Here is a 16,451-nt window from a genome sequence, read left to right on the forward strand (position 1 = left end):
CAGAGGAAGACAATGCAGCCAGTCCTGATGAGACCTGATAGGCTAGGGTGAGATGAAAGAGGAGGAGGACCTCTCTATCAGGAGACTTGGAAAGGGGCCTGGGAGGAGATGAGGGAGGGAGGATGGGATTGAGAGGGGATGAGAGAGGGGGCTACAGCTGGGACACAAATTAAATAAACTGTGATTGATATAAAAATAAAAATTAAATTTAAAATTAAAAAAATAAGGAGTTCTTTCTGCTCTTCCAGAGGTCCTGAGTTCAAGTCCCAACAATTGCATGGTGGCTCATAACCATCTATACTAGGCTCTGATGCCCTCTTCTGGCAGGCAGGCAGGTGTACATGAAAACAGAGCACTCATATACATAAAATAAATAAATAAATCTTAAAAAATAATTATCATAGTTCCTCACAGTCTTACATACTTTTAAAAATCATTTTTCAAATCCATGATACTTAGGGTGATTGAGAATTCCTAACCTGAAATTTGAAATCTGAAAGTATTCAAAATCTGAATGAAGCCTTCTGAGTGCTCACATGTGATAATAAAAGTAGAAAGTTCCACAATTAGCTTTGCTTCATGCATTATATTATTTGTGGTACTGGGAATTAAACCCAAGGCTTCCTGCATGCTAGGTAAATGCTGTATCACTGAGCTGTAAACCCACCCTTATGGCACAATATTATTTATTTTTTAATTAATTAATTTGTCTTTTGTACATTGTTGTTTTGACATCATGTATGTCTCTGTTGAGGTGGTGATCTCTGCAACAGAAGTTACAGTTGTGAGCTGCCATGTGGGTGCTAGTAATTGAACCCAGGTCCTCTGGAAGAGCAGCCTGTGTTCTTATCCAATGAGACATCTCTCTGGCCTTATAAATTATTATTTTTTTAATTTTTCAACTAATTTTATTTCATTATCAGTGAGACAGCTAAGTGAGAAATGTCTGTGGTATGCAGAGCTGGAAACATGACCCTGACCATATAAAGATGGCCAAAATAAACCCCACAAAGTGGTCATCCAGTCTCCACATATCTGTCATAATCTCAGAACCCATAATCCCATTACATACACACAACATGCTTTTATGTAATAAATCTCATTGCTGTTACATTATCTAGCATCTCTAAATAATTTTCTTAGAAGGCAGTACTTTAAGATGAAGTGCTAAATGGTAACTAATGGGAACATGAAGAAGCTTGGAACTTCAAGTAATACACACATATTCATACCAATCAAAAATATGGAATGCTACATGAATTTGTGTGTCATCCTTGCATAGAGGCCATGATAATCTTCTCTGTATTAGAAATATGTAAGAAACTGAATTTTAGGGGAATAGTGGTGAACCAGTCTTATAACTAAGTATTTGGAACACTGCTTTCCAATCTTTACTCTGACTAGAATAATCTAATTTTACTTTGGCTGAGATGGTGGTCATCGCACTCCTAGGATTTGCTTGTCTCTGCTCCACAACAACAGCAGAGAGAAGCTAATATGCATATAGAGTACTGCACTTCCATTATATTTACATATATACACTTTGTGATATAAAGGTTTGTATTTCTTATAGTAGTAGGATGATGTTCCATAAAAATGCTATATTTATCTTTTGATAAATTTTATATATGTGCTGCTGAAATGAGCACAAGATCAAACTTTTTAAGATAATAAAAAAAATGCTTTTAGGCAGTGTCTAAGTTGTATATAAAGCAGAATTGAATTTTGTGTTTAAACTTGGGTTCTGGGGCTGGAGAGATAGCTCAGAGATTAAGACCACTGGCTGCTATCCCAGATGCCCTGAGTTCATTTCCCAGAAACCACATAGTGTCTCACAACCATCTATAATGAGATCCAATGCTGTCTTCTGGCATGCAGGCACTGTATACATAATAAATAAATATATCGTTTTTAAAAATTAAAAAGAAAAAAATAAAATTGAGTTATAAAATAAAAAAGTAAACATGGCTCGCATCCCATCTCATTTTAAGAATTTCCAAAGTCTGAAACATGTCCATACCAAGTACTTTGATTAAGGAATACTCAATTCATATATTATTGAGCATGTGTTGTCACATGTATATTAGCCATTCTGATGGGTGTAAGGTGGAATCTCACATGCTGGAGAGGATGTTGAGAAAGAGGAACCCTCCTCCATTGTTGGTGGAATTGTAAACTTGTACAACCACTTTGGAAATCAATCTGGTGCTTTCTCAGATGATTAGGAATACTGTTACCTCAAGATCCAGCTATACCACTCCTGGGTACATATCCAAGAGATACTCATGTATACAAGGACATTTACTCAACCATGCTCATAATAGCTTTATTTGTAATAGCCAGAAACTGGGAATGACCTAGATGTCTCACAGTTGAGGAACAGATACAGAAATTGTGGTACAATTACACAATGAAATACTAATCAGCAATTACAAACAAGGAAATCATGAAATTTGCAAGCAAATGGTGGGACCTAGAATAGATCATCCTGACTGAGGTATCCCAGAAGCAGAAAGACACACATGGAAGATACTCACTTATAAGTGGATATTAGACATATAATATAGGATAATCATATTAAAACCTGTACACCTAAGGAAGCTAATCAGGAAGGATGACGACCCTGGATAAGATGCTCAATCTTCATTCAGAAAGGCAAATCAGATGGACATTGGAAGAGGGAGAAAACAAGGAACAGGACAGGAGCCTATCACAGAGGGCCTCTGAAAGACTCTACCCAGCAGGGTATCAAAACATATGCTGAGATTAATTGCCAAATTTTGGCAGAGTTCAGGGAATCTTATGAAAGAAGGGAGAGCTAGAAAGACCTGGAGGGAATAGGAGCTTCACAAGGAGAACAACAGAATAACAAAAAAATCTGGGCACAAGGGTCTTTTCTGAGATTGATACTCTAAACAAAGACCATGCATGGTGATAACTTAGAACCCCTCCACAGAAGTAGCCCATGGCAGCACAGTGTCCAATAGGGTTCCCCAAAATAGGAACAAGGAACGTCTATGGCATGAGCTCATGGGCTTGCTCTTTGATCACCTCCACCTAAGGGGGGAACAGCCTTACCAGTCCACAGAGGAAAACAAAGAAACCAGTCCTGATGAGACTTGATAGTCTAGGGTTAGATGGAAGGGGAGGAGGACCTCTCCTATTATTGGGCTGTGGGAGGGGCATAGGAGAAAATGAGGGAGGGAACGTGGGATTGGGAGGGGATGGGAGAAAGTACTACAGCTGGGATACAAAGTGAATAAACTAATTAATAAATATAAAAATAAAATTAAAAAATACAAATAAAAATAACTTGACATAATTTAATAAAATACTAGTCCAGTAATATATGTATTGTTTTATTATCAAACTGGTAGTGAACCTACCCTTGATAGCTACTTAGTTATCAATATATTATTCTTTATTAGTAGATACAATCAGAATTATATTGCCAACACCTCAGGGATACTCATTTTAGAGGTTTATTTGTGTTGAACTTTAGTTTGATATATGACCTGAAGTGGTAATAAATGACATGTTAATTCCTCAGACTATGGCCATCTGTTAAATTCTCCTGTTTGTGTTTTCTTCTGTTAAATTCTCCTGTTTGTGTTTTCTTTCCCTCTTCAAATAAGGCTTAATAGTCTCAATCATAAATTTATGTATTTTCCTGTGGCTCCTTTCAGTCTTTAATGCAGGGTTGAAAAGCTGTGAAGGCATCATGTGGTCCACCAAACCCCAAGTACTTACTGTCTTGTCCATCAAAGAAAAGTATTGCCAGACTCTGATATATTAATGCTAATACAACCTTTTGGTGGCTGTATGGGTGTATGTACACATTTTCTCTTTATACACAACAAATTGTAGTACTACAAAAGTACTTTATACTGTTTCTGTTTTCTTTTAAGACAGTATAAAATCAAGACATCTTTTGATGAGGTGCATATTTTGTAATTTGTAAAAAGGAAAAAATAATTTATGTGCACCCATGTATAGAGTTCAGAGGACAGCTGTCTGGAGTTATTTTCTATTGTCTTTTTTTATTTTTGAGGCAGGGTTTCTTGGTATATCTTCCCTGTTCTGTTAAGTTTCCTGGCAATTCTGTCTCCTCTCCCATTTTGGATTACAAATATGAGCCAGTAAATACAGCACTTTTTTAGGAGTTCTGGGGATCAATGCAGGTTATCAGGGCTTCGAAGCACTTTAACCTGCTCAGCTGGCTTGATTTTCTTTTTTTGTTTTGTTTTGAACTAAATCCTATAAATTTTATGACATTGGGGTTAAAGAGATAGCTTGTCAGTCAAGACAATGTATTACTCTTTCAGAGGACCTAAGTTCTATTCCCAGTACCCATGTTAGTAAGCTCACAACTGCCTGTAATTCCACCTCCAAGAGAATTGACACCTGGCCTATGTAGATACCTCTACTCACAGGCACCTACACACAGATACACATTCGCACACATAATTCAAAATAGTAAGAATAAATTTTAAGAATTTAGGAAGTGCATTTAATAGACCCTTTGAACAATTTAAACATTTTTTGTGAATGACTGTTCATATAAAAAAAACATTTTATAACTAATGGATTTAGAATTTTCCCCTTGGAAATGATAATTCCAAGTTATTTTGAATGCATTTCAAAATAGTGTTTTTCATAGGAGGAAGAGGAATTAAGCCTTTCCTAGAATGCTCTGGAGACCGTTGTCAAGAACACAGTAAAGAAAATCTAACTTATAGAGCATCTAATAGAACCCCTAATATCACTCCAAATACAAAGGCCATCCAGGAAAGATTATTCAATCAAAACACATTCATGTACTACCCATTTAGCACAGCAGATTAAAAAGTTAAGGGTGTCTGCATTTAATACTTATTAGATGCCTCAGCATGGAACCTAAGAAATAAAGATGAGTCTCTCTCTCTCTCTCTCTCTCTCTCTCTCTCTCTCTCTCTCTCTCATTTAAGAAAGTGCATTTATTTTTATTTTACGTGTGGGGGTTTTACCTGAAAGTACTTATGTATACCACATACATGCAGTGTCCACAGAGGCCAGAAGAGGGCATTAGATACCCTGGAACTGGAGTTACAGATGGTTGGAAACTGCTATTGTGTCCTTGGAACTTAGCCTGGGTTCTCTGCAAGAGCAGCCAGTGCTCTTATCAACTGAGCTATCCCTCCAGCTCAAGAATGAGTCTTTTTGAATGAGCTAAAGAGAATCCTTTTGGGGACATGTGATAGTTACAAGACATATGTTATCCTGTAGCCTAGATAGCATTGGAACTCACTAATCTGCCCCGGCTAGCCCTGTAGTCTCAGAAGTCCTACCTCAGCTTTCCATGTATTTGGATTACCATGCTTGGCTTTGATAAACAGCATCTTGATTCTCTGTACCTCTTATTTCAAATTGGACAATGAAATAATGCATCATATTCCACATGTGTTGCGAATCTTTATAACTGAAAACAAGGAGAGTTTTGTTTTTAATCTGTCTTTTGATAAGGCCTGATTGAGTCCAAGTTGATTGGAAACTAGATGCATAGCTGAGAATAAAGTGACCTTGTGCATCTCCTCTTAAGTGCTGGATTCAAGCTGTTTGCTGCTACGTCTACTTTTAGAAATGTTAGTAGTATTTGCATATTTTTAAATACTGTTGGTTCTTGAGTAAACTACTGCCTTATTTAATTTGTTTAGGAAGTTGAAAAAGAACTAGCATGTCTTCGTGTTTGACTTGACAAGGGCAAATTTATGGAGTGCAGAAAAAGATGAAAAGCCAAGAAGCAAACAGCTAGAAACCAAGCAGGTAAGTAGGTATTGTAGACAGGAAGTGTAAAAGTCACTCATGTAAAGTGATAGTAGTTTTGAATTTCTTGGTTTTGAGAACATAAGGTCTCTCAGTCTAAGCTAGGCTGGCTACAAACCTGACATAATCTTTTTTTTATCAGCATCCCAAGTTCTTGGGTTATAGGTGTGTGTTACCAAGCCCAGCTTTATAAAATTTTAACACCTTCCTTTCCTGATGAAACTATTCTTTCCACTGATTAGCCCTTAGGTGCACATACTCTTCTTTTCTTGTGATATTTTCACATTTTCATCACTGTACAGCTTTTTTAGTGATGACTAACTTTACAATCATTTTGTAACATCCACCTTCAGTTTCTTCATACTCACCTGAAATGCTGATTGTAAAATATTTCTTAAAATCTACATTTCTCATTCGTGACCATTCAGCTTTTCTACTAATACAGTTTACTTCTCCATTGTCATAAAACTCTAACTAAAATCAACTTGAGGAGGAAAAGGTTGATTTGAGCTTACATCATGAAGGAAAGTCTGGACAGAAATTGGAAGCAGGAACTGATGCAGAGAACATAGCGTGCACATAAGTGTCACCAACCACAGTGTGCTAGATACTTTAACATCATTCATTAACACAGAAAACGCCTCATAGAGTTACCTATAGTCCAATCTGATAGAGGTTTTCTCAATCACTGTTTTGCTGCTGTGAAGAAACACCATGACGAATGTAACTTATAGAATAAAGATTTAATTGAAGACTTGCTTACAGCATCAGAGGACAAGTCTATGATAAGGTTGTTTGCAGGCCAGCAGGCATAGTGCTGGAGTAGTTGTGACTTAAGAGCTTATATCTCTTTCACAAGAATGGGCTTGGGCTTGAGTGAGCTTTTGAAACCTCAAAGCCACCACAAGTTACATACCCCCAACAAAGACCATACTCCTCATGCTTCCTCAACACCAGCTAGGGACCAGGCATTCAAATATATGAGCCTCTGGGACCATCCTCATTCAAACCACCAGAAAAAAAGTTTTCTTGGTTGAGATTTTCTCTTCCCACATTACCCTGGCTTGTGTCAAGTTGACAGAAAACTACCCAGCACACACATATACCATGCTTTCAGAATCTGCAGTCCTTTTTGTTCATATGCCTCCTAGTAGTCTTCATCACATCCCTATTTAAACACACAACCAAGTGACACTTGGATACATACATCTAGCTAACATTTCCTAAATCAATTATCAAATTTCTGTCAGCTAGTATGATAGTCACTACTAGAGATTTATTTCTTTTTCTTTACCCCACTTTCTTTTTGCTTCCCTCTTTTCTTTTCTTTTCTTTTTTTGCCACCTGCATTTATCTCCCTGAGTGCTGGGATTACAGGTGCGTACCACCACTCACAGCTTCTCTCCTTTTCTCCTCAAATTCATCCATTATTTTTATTGATCAGTTTCAGATATTTAACTTGACTTATTAGGAGCATTTGATATTACCAATAACTTTTCTATTTGAAAGCCATCATCATTTGTCTACTACAGTACTAGAATTGTTTGGTTTTCTCTTGTGTCCCTGGAGACAGGAATCTTTAGATTATTGTGTACTAAATAATTTCTGCAAATCTTTTGAGACAACAGCACTTATGCATGTTAACAAGGTTTTGAACATGATTCTAACAGGGAACTCAGAAATTTTCTTCCCAAGAAACCCATTAGTTTACCACAAAAGGAGTAGCTAAAACATGGGTAGAAAACATTTGTGTGTCATTGTCTTAGTTAGGGTTTGTATTGCTGTGAAGGGATACCATGACCAACAACAACTCTAACAAAGGAAAATAAGGAGCTGGCTTACAGTTTAGAGGCTTAGTCTATTATCAGCATGGTGGGAAGCATGGTGCCATGCAGGCAGACATGGTGCTGGAGAGGTAACTGAGAGTTGTAGATCTGGATCTGCAGGCCATGGGGAATCTAATAGGAGGCTATAGATAGGGCTTGAGTTTCTCAGACCTCAAAGCCCACCCTCTAGTGACACACTTCCTCCAAAGCCACACCTACTTCAGCGAGGCCATATCTCCCAATAATGCCAGTCCCTAATAACAGAGAAAAAGAGTATCAGTAGCAATGAATAAAAGAAATTATTTGCCAAAGTTAATAGTGAAACAAAATCTCTGAAGGACATCATCATCTGCAGCAGGACATCCTTCTAAATGTAACACAAAACAAGGCCTTACCTAACTCCCAAATATAAAACTATTTAAATAAGTACCTGGAATGATCCATGTCACCAAGGGTGCTGTTGAGTCCATTGTGCAAGTCATCATTTTGAGAAAGGGCCAAATGAATTGGTGGGACAGGTGGGACAGACAAGGCAGATAAAAGAGGAGGAAGTGTCTGGAAAAAAGCTACTCTGGGTCTCTCAGGTGGTATAGTCTCTTCATATTGTATTGGTGTCAAATTAAACTGCTTTAGTCTACCAGGCTAAAGTAAATAAAAAGAAATAGAAAAAGAAAAAGAAAGCCTGTTTGTTACATAGAATAGTAAGTTTAAAGGTGACAAGGACCTCAGGAACCCTCTATCAGAGCAGGCACTTAAGATGGTCACAGAAAAGCAGAATTTAAGAGCTAAAAAGATTTTAAACTTATGATTCTTCTTTTATAAGAGGGTAACTGAGGCTCCTCAAGAAGCCATAAATTACCTAAAGGCTCATGATTAGTAAATAAACAGCAACTACAACCAGGCATGAACTTTCAGTGCTATGCTCTTTCTCTTATACAATGGCATTACACTATTTCTCTACTCAGTTGCCATTCGTGAGACCTCACTAAGGCTTTGCAGGCCAGATGTCTCCTTACCATAATCTGACTCAGCCAGGCTGACAAAGTGACACAGGTAACACATCAACAGTGAAGAAAGCTGTGCAACAACAAAAACTTATTTACAAAATAAACCACAACTGGATGGGTCAGGGACAGTTTGCTAATCTTTATTCCAGGATTGTTTTATGTCTTTTTTAAATAGTTAAGTCATGTATAACTCTTGCCTCTAATACATATTTATTCACTTTGACACACTTTAGGTAATTCAATTCCAGAATACATAAGATCTATGACACAATACAAAATTTAGTAATTTGTAAGTTTAATAAATTTATTGGGCAGGGCAAGATGGCGGAGGCGGGAGGAAGCTCATTCTGAGCAGCAGCACAGCAGGATTGGCAGAGTGACCAGCAATCAGAACTCACGGCCATAAAACACAAGTGATTGTGTTTCATAGGTGAGAGGATACCCCACGGTGGGGGATTCAATCACCTTTAACTCACCCAGCTAAACCGTGGAAGAGATCCTGGTTCCACCAGGCACTTGGTTGCCAGCCCAGAGCTACACGCCAGCGTGATCTGGTCACCGTCTCAGAATGAACTGTGGGCCCAGAACATCACAGACTGGATTTTCCAGTCGAGAGATAACCCCACAGAGAAGGAAAGGATTGGGACCAACCTTAGGTCACCCAGACATCCCCTGGAAAAGACTCAGATTCCACAGGCACCCCAGGAACCAGCCTGGAGCCAGAGCCGGGGACCCAGGCACCTGCATAGAGCCCTGCCTGTGCACCTGATTCACCACCTCAGATAGAACTGTGGGCCCCAGGGCACCAGGGCACCAGAGACTGCATTTCACTGTCAACTGCAAACCCACAGGGAGGGAAATGGCTGGTCTGATCTCAGAGCACTCAGGCGACACCCTAAAAGGTCTCAGGAAAATTATCTAGTTTAGTCAAACGACCAGGCTCCCAAAGGCCAGAAAGGTGGAGCCACAAGCGGGCGTCTGTGCCTGTGGGTTCTACTTGCCACCCCAGAAAGAACAGCAGTCCCCAAAGCAAAGACTGGGTGTCTCTGGCAGAAGGAAACCCCTAGCAGGGGGATCATCAGGTCTAAGGCTCCGGACACCCAGCACCAAAAGACTTTCTGGATTCACACAGACTCTAGGCTCTAGCTTTCTACTGCAGGCAGGAGCGCTGTGCTCAGCCGCCATTATTGAGTACCCCTAGGACACTGGGGCACACAGCTGCATCCTCAGACCTACAAAAGCCAGAAAGCCATTACAGCAGCCCTCAGATACTGTGCCAAGGATCAACCAGTTATCCCTAGCTAGACTGACAAAACTGTGGGAATCCCTGGTCCTTCAAGAGGGCTGCACCCACAGCGTCCAGACCAGAGCAGTGCCTGCAGCCACCATCCCAGACAGGGACACACAGCTTCTGGTCAGAGAGAAGCACCAAGCCTCCAGACCAGAGTGGCGCCCCCAGGCACCAATTCAATCTAGGTGTACATTCTCCAGGCCAAGGACGAAGGACTCAGCCTCTGGCACAGAGAATTGCTGGGCTCTCCTCTCACATTCCCGGACAGAACTGTGTGCCCCAGGATAACAGACTGAGTTTCCCCATTGGGAGAAAACCCCACAGCTAGGGAATTGGCAGGTTCTTCCTGAGGACTGTACCTGGAAAACTGTAACAACAGCAGCAGCTCACTAAATTTATAACGAGAAACCCAACAGTGGGGCAGCTGTCTTGAGAACTTCTATGGGTAAGAGGAGAGCCCCCCCTGCCTAACAAAGACCACAGCTACTACTCAGGTCTATACAGATGAGGTGAGCACTGGCAATTCCTGAGAAACACTGGCCATACAGTGACCATAACCAAAAAGCAGAGAAGGACTCCTTCAGGAAAATTCATCTTCAGGCCAAGGGGATTCTCCCTACCTCAGGACTGCAGGAAGCACAGAAACTAACAGCCAACACCTAAAACAGCCCAATGGGTAGAGGTCAGGGTAAAAGCTCAAGAAACAAAAGACAGAGCAATATGGCAACTCCAGAACCCAGCCATTGAAGGGCGAACAGCCCTGGACAACGCAGCATAATAGAAAATCAAGAAGATGACCTTACATCTATGCTGATGAAGAGGATATTAGAGGAAACAAATTAAATACGTAAAGAATTAGAGGAAGATAAAACCAGACAGATCATGTCTATCCGTAAAGAAATGGAGGATGTTAAAGACAAACAGATTATGGCCATCTGTGAAGAAATACGGGAAGATGCAGCCGAACAGCTTGTGACCTTCAGAGAAGAAATAATTAAATCACTGAAAGATATAAAAGAGACAGAGTTGAAGGAACTAAAAGAAAAAGAGGAAAATACAAGCAGACAGGTGAAGGAAGTAAGCAAAACAACTCAAGACCTAAAGATAGAACTGAAAAAATTAAAGAAAACACAAATGGAGGAAATAATGGAGAAGAAGAATTTAGGGAAGAAAACAGGAACTACAGAGGTAAGCATAACCAACAGACTACAAGAGATGGAAGAAAGAATCTCAGGTGTAGAAGATACAATGGAAGAAATCTAATATCTGTCAAAGAAAATGTTAAATCCAAAAAATTTCTGACACAGACCGTCCAAAAAATCCAAGACAATATGAAAAGACAAAACCTAAGAGTAATAGGTATAGAGGAAAAAGAAGAATCCCTTCTCCAAGGCACACAAAATATTTTCAACAAAATAATTGAAAAAAATTTCCCCAAGTTAAAGGAAAAGCCAATAAGAATACATGAAGCCTACAGAACACCCAACAAATTTTACCAGAAAAGAAAATCCTCCTGCCACATAATAATCAAAACAGTAAGTATACAGAACAAAGAAAAAATACTAAAAGCTGCAAGGGAAAAAGGCCAAGTAACATATAATGGCAAACCCATTAGAATTACACCTGACTTTTCAACAGAGACTATGAAAGCCAGAAGGGCCTGGACAGATATCATGTAGACCCTAAGAGAACACAGATGTCAGCCCAGGCTACTATATCCTGCAAAACTCTCACTCCTCATAGACGAAGAAAACAAGATTTTCAATGACAAAAACAAATTTTAAAAATACCTACACACAAATCCAGCATAAGAGAAGACATTGGAAGGGAAAATACAACCCAAGAAAATTAGCTTCTGTCAAGAAAACACAGGAAATAATTAACCTTACTACAGTAAAACAAAAAGCAACCAAGCACACAACCTTATGAACACAGCCAACATCAAAATCAAAGGATCTAACAGCCACTGGTCATTAATCTCTCTCAACATCAATGGACTCAAATTTCCAGTAAAAGGACAGTGATTAACATGAATGGATATGTAAACAAAACCCAGCAATCTATTGCATACAAGAAACACACCTAAGGCACAAAGATAGACATTACCTGAGGTTAAAAGGTTGGAAGACGACTTTCCAAGCAAATTAACCTAAGAAACAAGCAGGAGTAGCCATTCTAATATCTGATAAAATAGACTTTCAACCAAAATTAATGAAAAGAGATGGGGAAGGACACTTCATACTCATCAAGGGAAAATTCCACCAGGAAGACATCACAATCCTGAACATCTATGCCCCAAATACAAGAGCACACACATTTGTAAAAGAAAAATTGATTAAATTTAAACCACATATAGATTCCCACACATTAATAGTGGGAGAATTCAACACCCCATTCTCAACAAAGGACAGGTCAAAAAACCAGAAATTAAGCAAAGAAACAATATCTCTGACAGAGGTCATGAATCAAATGGAACTCACAGACATTTACAGAACTTTACACCCAAACACAAAAGAATTTACCTTCTTCTCAGCACCTCATGGAACCTTCTCCAAAATAGACCATATAGTTGGTCACAAAGCAAGCCTCAACAGTTACAAGAAGATTGAAATAATCCCTTGTATCTTGTCTGATCATGATGGAATAAAGCTGGACTTCAACAACAACAGAAATAGCAAAAAGCCTACACACACATGGAAACTGAACAACTTGTTACTAAATGACAGCTGGGTCAGGGAAGAAATAAAGAAAGAAATTAAAGTCTTTCTAGAAATCAATGAAAATGAAGACACAACATACCCAAACTTGTGGGACACAATGAAAGCAGTGCTATGAGGAAAGTTCATAGCACTAAGTGCCTTCAAGAAGAAATTCGAGAGAGCTCATTCAAGCAACTTAATAGCTCACTTAAAAACCCTAGAAAAAGAAGAAGCAGACACACAAAAAGGAGTAGACTGCTGGAAATAATCAAACTCAGGGCTGAAATCAATCAATTGGAAACAAATAAAACAATTCAAAGAATCAATGAAACCAAAAGCTGGTTCTTTGAGAAAATCAACAAGATCGACAAACTCTTAGCCAAGCTAACTAAAAGGGAGAGAGACACCACCCAAATCAACAAAATCAGAAATGAAAAGGGGGACATAACTACAGACACTGAGGAAATCCAAACAATCATTAGGACTTACTTCAAAAGTCTATATGCCACAAAATTTGAAAATCTAAATGAAATGGACAATTTTCTTGATCGATTTGACTTACCAAAGCTGAATCAGGACCAGGTAAATGAATTAAATAGTCCTATATCCCCCAAAGAAATAGAATTGATCATCAAAAGTCTCCCAACCAAAAAAAGCCCAGGACCAGATGGCTTCAGCGCAAAACTCTACCAGACCTTCAAAGAAGAGCTAACTCCAATTCTCTTCAAACTATTCCACAAAATAGAAACAGAAGGACCATTACCAAACTCATTCTATGAAGCCACAGTCACCTTGGTACCTAAACCTCACAAAGACTCAACAAAGAAAGAGAATTTCAGGCCAATCTCCCTTATGAACATTGATGCAAAAATACTCAACAAAATCCTTGCAAACCGAATACAAGAACACATCACAGATATTATCCACTATGACCAAGTAGGCTTCATCCCAGGTATGCAGGGGTGGTTCATTATAAGGAATTCCATCAATGTGATCCACCATGTTAACAAACTGAAAGAAAAAAACCATATGATAATCTCCCTAGATGCTGAAAAAGCTTTTGACAAAATCCAACATCAATTCATGTTTAAAGTATTGGAGAGATCAGGGATACAAGGCACATATCTAAACATAGTAAAGGCGATATACAGCAAACTATAGCCAACATCAAACTGAATGGAAAGAAACTTAAAGCAATCCCACTGAAATCAGGGACAAGACAAGGCTGCCCACTCTATCCATATCTCGTCAACATAGTACTGGAAGTCATTGCTAGATAATTAAGACAGTTGAAGGAGATCAAGGGGATACAGATGGGAAAGGAAAAAGTCAAATTATCACTTTTTGCAGATGATATGATAGTATACATGAGTGACCCCAAAAATTCTACCAGGGAACTTCTACAGCTGATAAACACCTTCAGCAATGTGGCTGGATACAAAATTAACTCGAAAATTTCAGTAGAAATCCTCTATACAAAAGACAAAAGGGCTGAGAAAGAAATTAGAGAAACAACACCCTTCACAATAGCCACAAATGTCATAAAGTACCTTGGTGTAACCCTAACCAAGCAAGTCAAAGACTTGTATGAAAAAAATTTCAAGTCTCTGAAGAAAGAATTAGAGGAAGATATGAGAAGATGGAAAGATCTCCCATGCTCATGGCTTGGCAGGATTAACATAGTAAAAATGGCCATCTTACCAAAAGCAATCTACAGATTTAATGAAATTGCCAACAAATTGTCAACACAATTCTTACAGACCTGGAAAGAAAAATTGTCAACTTCGTATGGAATACCAAGTAACCGAGAATTGCTAAAATAAAAGATCCTCTACAATAAAAGATCTTCTGGAGGTATCTCCATCCCTGATCTCAAGCTGTACTATAGAGCAACAGTTATAAAAACTGCATGGCACTGGCATAGAAACAGAATGGTGGCTCAATGGAATCCATCAGAAGACCCATAAATAAACCCACACACTTACGGACACCTGATTTTTGACAAAGATGCCAAAACCATACAATGGAAAAAAGATAGCATCTTCAACAAATGGTGCTGGTCCAACTGGATGTCTACATGTAGAAAAATGTAAATAGATCCATACTCATCACCCTGCACAAAACTGAATTCCAAGTTGATCAAAGACCTCAACATAAAACCAGACACATTAAATCGGTTAGAAAAAAAAGTGGAGAATACCCTAGAACTCATTGGTACAGGAGAAAACTTCCTGAACAGAACACTAACAGCACAGGCTCTAAGAGCAACAATCAATAAATGGGACCTCATGAAACTGAAAAGCTTCTGTAAAGCAAAGGACACCGTCATCAAAACGAAGCAACTGCCTACAGGTTGGGAAAGAATCATCACCAACCTTTTATCTGACAGAGGACTCATATCCAATATATATAAAGAACTAAAGAACCTGAAAATCAGCAAACCAAGTAATCCACATAAAAAAAAGGTGAACAGAGCTAAAGAGAGAATTCTCTGTAGAGGAATATCAAATGGCAGAGAAGTACTTAAAGAAATGCTGAACCTCATTAGCCATTAGGGAAATGGAAATCATAACAACCCTGAGATTCACCTTACACCCATCAGAATGGCCAAGATGAAAAACTCAAGTGACAACACATGCTGGAGAGGTTGTGAAGAAAGCGGAACCTTTCTCCACTGCTGGTTTCTTACATATACCCCAAAGAGTTACTTAAAAAAATAAAGGCAATTACTCCAAAAAAGAGGTAATGTACTTTGTTTGTCTCTATATCTTGATTATTTTTTAAAATGGTACACCAAAGATAAGAATGCAGGTATGTCTTCAAAACACTGACATTCTGTAGGTATATATGTAGCTCTAGAGTTTAGTCTCTACTTGACTAAACTTGTGAAAACAGGAATTGACTTCTCAGAAGCAGCACTCTGTTTCCTGGGGTTTTGTTTACTGTGTGCATTCATGTCTATTTATTATTATTATTATTATTATTATTATTATTATTATTATTATTATTGTTGTTGTTGTTGTTGTTGTTTTCTGAGACAGGGTTTTTCTGTGTAGCCTTGGCTGTTCTGGACTCGGTTTGTAAACCAAGCTTGTCTTGACCTCAGAGCGATCTTCCCATCTCTGCCTCCCCAAGTGTTGTGATTTAAAGGCATGTGCCTCCACTACCAGCTTGTCTTTATTACTATTATCTGGGTTTTTTTGAGACAGGGTTTCTCTGTGTGGTCTGGATGTTCTCCAACTCTCACTTTGTAGACCAGGCTGGACTCCAATTCACCTGAACATTGATCTGCCTGTCTCTTTCCATTCATTCTAAAGATTCTATACCTTATGATAAATGGTCACCAGAAAGCCAATGAAGTAAATCACTAATGTATCTGATTGTGAGATGACCTCAGGTAATTTTATTGATTTGGTAAACTTTGCAGACATATAAAATGTAAGCAAAGATTAAGGATGTATTTTGTTGTTGTTGTTCTTTCATTTTTTTTTTGACCATGCATTTAAATTTTATAACATTTGCAACATGGATAATGTTGGCCTAGTGAGGCTCATGACTCAACCTGCAACTTTTATAAATGTAAATAGAAATGTAAATCATTAAAATGTTTGATATATATATATATATCAAACATATATATGTATATGTTTTATATATATATATATATATATATATATATATTTGCCTGTTTTAAGAGGTTATATGAAATAACTGAAAAAACAAAAAGTCCTGAAGTATCATTTAAAGTAGGGTCTCATGAGTTAAAGAAGGCACTATCATCTTCTTCTTCTTCTTCTTCTTCTTCTTCTTCTTCTTCTTCTTCTTC

At 38.4% G+C, this 16,451-nt stretch overlaps 1 pseudogene; it reads right to left on the reverse strand.

Annotated features, from left to right (window-relative positions):
• Nucleotides 1–1,237: 1,237 nt before the first annotated feature.
• On the reverse strand, nt 1,238–1,333 carry LOC129671042 (U6 spliceosomal RNA; annotated as a pseudogene).
• Nucleotides 1,334–16,451: the final 15,118 nt, after the last annotated feature.

This window comes from Psammomys obesus, unplaced genomic scaffold (assembly GCF_907164565.1).
Source record: "Psammomys obesus unplaced genomic scaffold, mPsaObe1.curated_primary_1811, whole genome shotgun sequence".
NCBI lineage: Eukaryota > Metazoa > Chordata > Mammalia > Rodentia > Muridae > Psammomys > Psammomys obesus.